Genomic DNA, 8,014 nt, shown 5'->3' with positions numbered 1-8,014 from the left:
TAAAGGATTCAAATAACAGATTAATGAAAGTTGAACTCTTTCTGGAATCATGTGACTGGAGGGTTTGGAATTTAACAATCCTGCTTGTGCCCTATTCTTCATTTTCCATCCTCCTTTTCTACCCCCCCAGCTGACCAGAATCTCTTTGACAGTGATGCTTTTGTTCTCTTTACGGGCTCCATTCGAAGCGAGGTAGAATGGAGGAGGGCTTAAAAAATTATATATATACCACACCCACTCTTAAGTCGCCCATCTCTCCCCCTCCACCCCCTTCCAGCCTTCCAAGTAGAAGGAATTATTGCTGGAAGCCATCAGTCCCCTGCTAACGCAGGGTTAACATTAATAGGGCTGGCGGAGAGAAGTTTTATGTTGTTTGGGGTGGGGGGGGGAAGCAGTGTGGGATGTGTTTTTTGTTTCTAAACAAGTAACTTGATGCACTGGAAGTGTGACTGGTTAAAAACTGCAGTTCAAAACCCAAATGCCTCCTTTTGGGCCGTGAGTCAAAATTGCCGTGAGCGGGGAGTCTTGCTGTTGGACAGATGTGGGGAGAGTGGAAAGGCAAAGGGGGTCCTTTCTTGAGGTTGATGCTCCCAGAGGGGGAGGTGTGGGGGGGAATTAGAGAGGGAGAAATATGGATGACTAATGGTTGTGCATGGTTAAGTGAAACATGTATTGGAACAATAGGGCCTTCGGTGGCTTGACTTTCTTCCGTGAAGGCGAGTTTTAGGCCTTTTGCCATCAGTGAGGTGCCTGCTGCCTTGAGAGGACCCCAGCGTGGGCAAAAGTGCCTCAGGGGTCTGATTTCGGTGTAAACCTAGGGCAATTCTATTAAAGTCAATGGATTTCACTCTGGTTTCATACCACCAAGCTCAGGATCTGGCCCAGTGTCTCTGCGAATAGAGGGGATGGGGGTTGTGGGGGTATGTTGCTACCAAAGGAGATCTCCCTGGGCCCAATTCTCAATGGCCCTACACCATGTGCAGTCATTTACACCAGAGCAGAGTGAGCGTGGTCAGCAGGGTAGTGTTTGCACCAGTATTAACGATTGCACAAGGTGCTGGGCAATGGAGAATCAGGCCCCCTTTGTTTAATAAAGTTAAAAGAGAGAGAGATTTGTTAGGCCGAATCAAAACTGGAAATGTTATATGATGCCAGAAAGATGCCTGTGTTGTTTTCTGTCTGGGTAGCATCGCTGACCCAAACTCTAAAGCAGAGGGGTGTGTTTTGATTTGTTTTGCATGCAGCAGTGTGTGTGTTGTGAATGGAGTGATGGAAGGAAACGCAGAAACCTGCTGCAATTCTCCCACTAGCGGGGAGGGAGGGTTGGTTCCAATGTCTGGGAAACTGGTAAGTATCCATGGGCCAGATTCCCAGCTGGGGTAAATCAGCATTGCTCCGTCTAAAGTCAACATGACAAATTTTCAGCTGGTTTAAATCAGTTTCACTCCATTAAAGTCTATGCAACTACACTGATTTACCCCAGCTGAGCATCTTTCTTTCTTGTCTAATTTTATGCCTTTGGGGGGGTCTGTTTTTTGTTTGGAGGTTAGATGATGGGGTACAGGTTTCCAAAAGTGCTGAGCATCCGTTGAGGACAATGGGTGCTGCTGGGTGCTAGGCACTTTTGAGAACCCGGTCACTTTGGTTAGGTGAATGGGTGCTGCGTTCTTTTGAAAGGCCTGCCTGGAGTCTCTAGAGAACCCACTGCATGAAGATTATAAATGAGGTCCCTTGTTTAATAGAGTGGATGAAGCCAATGCAAGCCTGTGATACATTAAAGGGGAATGGTTGCTTTCAGTGGATATCTGAGGATAAGGAGATAAAAATGTATGGAAAAGAGATATAAATATCCTTTTTTTAAAAAAAAAACTTGTTTGAGGATTTTTAATCAAAACCAGTTGTTTTTCTTTTAAACTTGACATTGTTCCAATTAAATAAATTGCAAAATTTCTTGATCTTTAAAAAAAACTTTTCCCAGCTGTCAAAGTGCAACTTATTAAAAACATACACACACAAGGCCTCTTTGCACACTTCTGGCAGTGCAATTTATGCCCACTTTAAGACCCGTTTGCACTGCCAGAACAGTGTAAAGGGATCTTAGTGAAAATGAGACTCAAGCCCCATGTATTTTTATTTGAATGGTTGTAACTCTCTTTGCAAAGTGGTTTAATTTGGGGGCGGGAGGGGTGGATCCAGTTTGAATGATAGACGCTCCAGGAAATAAACTTGTGCTTGATGGATATGCATGTTCCATGGGAACTGTTAATATGCCCTTAAAGAGCCAGTTGCATTCTGTAAACTGCACTGGAGTTGTGGTGGTGCCAGTTGCTGTGCTGAGAGCCTCATTAATGATGCAACCCCAGGCTATGTGGGCTGTGGACTTTAAAAGGGACAAGATTCTGAGTCACTGGGACACTGACTTTTTCCCTGGAGAGCCTGGTTTTTGGAGGAAGCGGCTAGCCATGTACATAGGCCCGCTTCTTCCCCCATCTTGCCACAAAGGTCAGCAATGAACCTGGATGTCTGGTGGGATGAGCCAGTTGCTGTCTTTTTAAATCAGAGTGGATGGAAGGAAACCAGAGAAGGATCGACAGGGAACAAAGTAATAATGATTCTTGAGAGTGGCATTTATGAACTCCAAGTGCACAGGGATTGGAGGGGAGGCAGAATCCACCCCCCAAGCCATGGTCAGTACCTGGACCAGCCAGGCATTCCCTTCCACAGCTGGAGTGGGAGCAGTGACCCCTAGGCAAACCCCTACGTGGCTGCTTATGGCCACTGGAGGTGCAAACCCACTGCGGGCACCTCTGCCTGGCCCCCAGCCCCTTGCTCACCCCCTCTGTACGTGAAGCTAGGGCAGAATACGACTTTGCTGGGTTTGGAGAGTATAGAGACCCTGTATGTTTTTTCTGAACCCCTATGTGCAGATGTTTGCCTGTTCTGGGTCCCTTCTAGGTCTGCCCCGGAGTGCTTTGAATTACTCCCGTAGACAACACCCATGCAAGCTGCTCCCAAGAGCGGAATATGCTCACAAAGTTAAATGCAAAATTCATAGCAGAGGGCAGGGGAGACGTTCAATAGGTTTGCAGCCTTTGCATGTGACTTTGAAGAGCAGAGAGACCAGAGTTGCAAAGGAGAAGGCTCTTGTGCCCAGACTGTCAAGATTGTCATAGAGGGGACCGATGCCAGATGAGAGTGGAGGGGAGCGAGAGGTGTGACCCCTCGCTACACGTGCCTGGGTCTTTAAAAGGGACAAAATTCTGAGGCGCTAAGACACCTGGGTTCTTCACTGGGGAGCCCAGGGCCCAGTTGTGGAAAGGCCTGAGAGATGCAAGGAGCTGAATTTTTTGCTGGGGTAAATTGGTGCCATTCCCACCCACAGGGAAGGTAGGCCCTGGGGCTGGCTGGGGGCTTCCAGTTTTTAAACAGCATCCTGAGCTGATATGCAGTCGCATTTCTTTGTATGTATGGTGGGGGGATGGGGGAGGATTAGGTTTGCTTTCTAATGCTCCCAGCGGTAGGTTTGCAAACGCTGCGCCCCCACCCTGTCTGAGAAAAGAAGTCCTCTGTAAGATCTAGGTATAATTATAATAACAACGAATAAAATATAATTTATGATGATTATTTATTATTTTATTAGCAATGGCAACATCGTTACGCCCTAAATCCGGAGAGACTCTCTAGTGAAGCCTCTCCCCGCCTGCTCTTACTCGCCCTGTTGTCAACAGAGACGAGATTATGCTGAGAGGGAGCTTAACATAAATTGTGCTTTCTTGGTGAGGTGAAGTCAAATAACAAGAGGCCCCAGTAACCCCAGGTGATTGGGCTCTTTGTGTCGCTGTGAACATGCTCTAACGCTCTCTGCATTTAAAAATAGTCCGAGGGAGCCTTTTCATTCAGGCGCCCTGATGATTCTGTCTCCTCCCCTCCGCCCCCCATGTGGAGGTGTGTCTAAAAGAATCAGGGAAGCAGCTGTGGGTCAGATCCTGCTGTCTGCTCTGCCATGGAAATCCCAGATTTAGCGCCTTTCGGTGCAGTGGGGCCTGATTCTCACTCTGGCAGTGCAAAAGGGCTTTAAAGTGGGTGTAAATTGGGCTGTGTGCCCGAGCGGTGTCAAGTGTAAAGGAGAATCAGGCCCAGCGTAGTCTGGATTTACACCAGTCGGTGCAAGAGGGGAATCTGCCCTGGGTGGGTCTTAAGAACCTAACCAAAAGTGTGTGGCAGGAGGAGAAAGTGAAGCCTGGAGAGACAAAGGGAATTTTCCATGTGTGCTACTGCTGACCAAATGAACCTCACTGCAGAGTGGGGTGGCTGGAATCAAGGGCGGCAGGAAAACATGTTGCTGTTTGGTCCTTGGTCCCCTCCCTCCAGATTTCCCCCACCACCACCAATTTCCCACCTTTGTCTGGCAGCCCCCCATCCCTGTGCAGTTCTCCTGGCCCCGTTCTCCCAGCGAGGTCTAAAACATGTGACAAAGTCAGACGTCAGGATTGCGCCATGCGGGCACAACAGTGACACACCCACCCTACCCTGCATGATGATGCCTTGCTGTTTGAGATCTGCTGCCGAGGTTGGGTTTTTCTCTAGCATAACTTCCATCTGCAACACAACAAGATGGTGATTGTTTGTGGTGTCTTGGGGTGTATATGCGTGTGTGTGTGTGTGTGTGTGTTGAATAACTTTAATCAGCTATGCAAAAAGGCCTCAACCACACGGAAATTCAGTGATTGCTTATTTTGGGGTGTGTTGTGTTTTTTTTTAACACAACTTGCATCAGCAGTGCACTAAGGCCTCGCTGCAAAGAGATTTAGTTGTTGTTTATTTGTGGTGCTTTGTGTGTATGTGTTTTTTAATACAGTTTTCATCAGCAACGCAACAAACTCTCACCCAACAGTTAATTAGTGGTTGCATGTTTCTGGTGCTTTGTGTATGTGTTTTGAACTCAACTTTCACCAGCAACGAAATAAAGTTTTGCCACAGAGATATATTTGATGGTTGTTTATTTTACAGGCCTCTTTTAATGTTATGAATATTACAGATAAGGGGCCAGGTCCTCATTTTCTCTGAGGCCCCCTTTACGCTCCTCTGGCAGCCTAAAAGTGCCTTAAAGCAGGTCCATACGTATGTAATTTACACCAGAGCGGTCTAAAGGGGTGGTGTGAAAGAGAATCAGGCTGAAAACTTTTGTCTGTGGGAATTATTTATATCTTAAAAATATATGTGTGTGTAAAGACCAATAGTGATTTGATGTGATCTGTTTAAAAACCTCAGGACCAGATTAGCAGCTGATGTAAATCGGCGTAGCATCATTCGCTCCTTGATCTGAGGGTCTAACCCACTGGCTTCAGTGGAGTTACACCAGTTTACACCAGCTGTTGGCTTCAATGGAGCTAAAGCGGCTGAGGATCTGGCCCTCAGTCTTTGGAAATGAAAAGCTGCATTTGGCTATCAGTGACATTAACTTTGCATTTACACGGGTGTACACTTCCAGTGGCCTGATTCTCTTTTGCCCCGTGCCTTGCATCAGCATTTACACCCAAAGTGAGTGCATCTGTAATTTAGATCCACTTTAAGGCCCCCTTGACGCTGCCAGAGCAGTGCAAAGGGATCTTGGTGTAAACAAGAATTGGCTCTCAATGGAATCACACTGGTGTAAAACCAGTATGAGAAGAGTATTGGGACCAGTGTGTGCAAACGATAGCATGTTACACCCACACTGCGCTGATTAACTAACTCCTCTAGGTGCAGGGCAATGACAAATCAAGCCCTTAATCTCTGATCCCTCAACTTCCATGTCTTTTTGGAGCAGGCTCTTACATTGGGGTAACAGAGAGGAGAATTTGACTCAGTCTATCCCAGTCTTCCAGCATTTCTAATCACCACCTTTGGGACATAGCCAGACTAGACTTTTTAGCTGGAGTTAACTGATTACCAATTGCCTCCAGTTAGCTAACTCGTTTGTATGTGCAAGTCTGGACATGCCACAAAGGTTTGTTCTCCGACAAAGGTTTGTAGTTCAGTGAAATAATTTACAAATTTGTTAGTGAACTTGAGTTAATTGGCCATCAATGAACTTGAGTTTTTTAAAAAAAAACCTACAACCTGTATAGACAAGCAAGGGCTTATTTCCCTTCCCAATATAAAAATCTAGCTGACAGGGATAAATTAGGTGATGTTTGTGCAATGCCTTAAAGAGTACTGCCCTATAGAAATGTGCTGGAGGTTCTCTTCTCGACTTAGTTTTACATTCTTAATAGCGTAGTGGGTAATTCTGCCCCTTTACTAATCCACTAAGTAAAGAGGTTTGTTCTGTGGTGTTAGTTAGAGATGAGAAAAAGCCTCGAATAACAAAAATAGGGGAAAGGAGGTGGGGAAAGGATACCATCCTTATTGCTCATTCCAGCTGGGATGAATAGAGCTGGATCCTGACCTTGCTTTCTGCTGCCAAAAAGTGCACCCACTGAAGTCAATGGAGTTACACCCCTCATTTACACTGGCATAGAGTGAGATCAGGATTGGGTGTGGGCTCAGGATTAGGGCCCCATCATAGGTATAAATGGATAAATCAAATATAAGAATGGCTAGATTTTTCGCTGGTGTAATTCAGCGTGGCTCCCTTTGGAAGGCAATGGAACTAAACCAGTTTACGTGAGCTGAGGATCTGTTTCATTGTCTTCCGTGGAACTACGCCAATTCACATCAGCTGAGGATCTGGCCCATTGGCCTGTGAGGGGCCTCCTGGCTTAATGGTTGGGTGTTGGTCAATCTTGTTTCCTGTGTTTTTCAGTTTAAAGCAAAGGTTCCCCCATCTGTCTGTCTCTGCAAAGCTAGTTCTCCTGTCTGCAGGCCGCTTGGAGACCCTCCCTCCTCCCCCCTGCTTCTCACACCATCAGCTGCACCATGCGTCCTTTTGTCCGTTTCCAGATCTTCCCTCCCCTTTTCTCCTGTGCTGTCTCCTTGCCTGTGTCCCCTTTGCCATTCCGTGCGTCTCTCCTTCTCCCCCGCCCCCATCACTGTTTGTTTCTTGCTATCGCTGTAACCTCTTCCCACCCGCTCCAGCTTATATGATCTTGTTCTACATTTGTCCCCATTCATGTATATCTTGCCTTGGTTTCCTTCCATCTGTCCCCAACGTGGAGCCTCCTTCCTTTGTCTCTGCCTGCATGACCCTTTGCGTCACCTGCTTGATTGTTTCCTATCAGGCTGGGCCTGGATCTCCCTCCATCTGTGTGCAACCATTGTCCCAGGTTCTCCTGTTAGCAGATCCCAGGTCCACCCCGGCAAGTGCATTACCTGACATCCTATTTTGGATGCAAACGGGACTCTTGCTCCTGGGATGCAGACCTGTTTACCTAAATACCAGGGCGTTTAGGCAAACATAACTTCAGTCCCACACAATAGGTGGACGTTCTCCCCAAGGCAGAAGCATGTCATTAATGATATAATGGTGGGGTGATCTCCCACAGGACATCATGGCCTCTCAGTTAATCTTATGAAGATGGCGAGCTCCGTGGGATAGGGACTGTGTTTCTGTTCTGTGTTTGTACGGACCCGGATCCCTGACTGGTGCTACTGCAGTACAAATAGTAAATAATAATCAGTCCATGTGAGCCATTTTAAACCTTGACTGGACAAAGCACTGCAAATCTACTGCAGGGCACAATCTCAATGGGGAGTAGCATCAGGCTAAATAGCACTCAATAGGGTTTCTAGCTGGCCTGGATTTTCTGGGAATTGTCTTGATCTTTCCCAGGGTTGCATCTAGCAAACCACCTCCATGGGGCTCCGTGAAATCAATGCCTTGGCAGAGAGTTAGGTGTAATGCAATGTTGTCACATTACTTATTGTGCTAGGCTCTGTACAGATTCATGGTAAGAGACAGGCCCTGCCCTAAATAAAGGACAGTGGAGTATTTTCCCCAGAGAGGCTAAGTGACCTGCTCTAACTCATACTGAGAGTCTGTGGCAGAATTGGGATGTGAACCCATGTTTCCTGAGTGCCAGGCCAGGGCCTT

The sequence above is a fragment of the Terrapene carolina genome, unplaced genomic scaffold, assembly GCF_002925995.2.
Source record: "Terrapene carolina triunguis isolate 2854851 unplaced genomic scaffold, T_m_triunguis-2.0 Scaffold227, whole genome shotgun sequence".
Lineage (NCBI taxonomy): Eukaryota > Metazoa > Chordata > Testudines > Emydidae > Terrapene > Terrapene triunguis.
The sequence above is the reverse complement of the archived record's forward strand: the minus strand, read 5'-3'. Positions refer to the sequence as shown.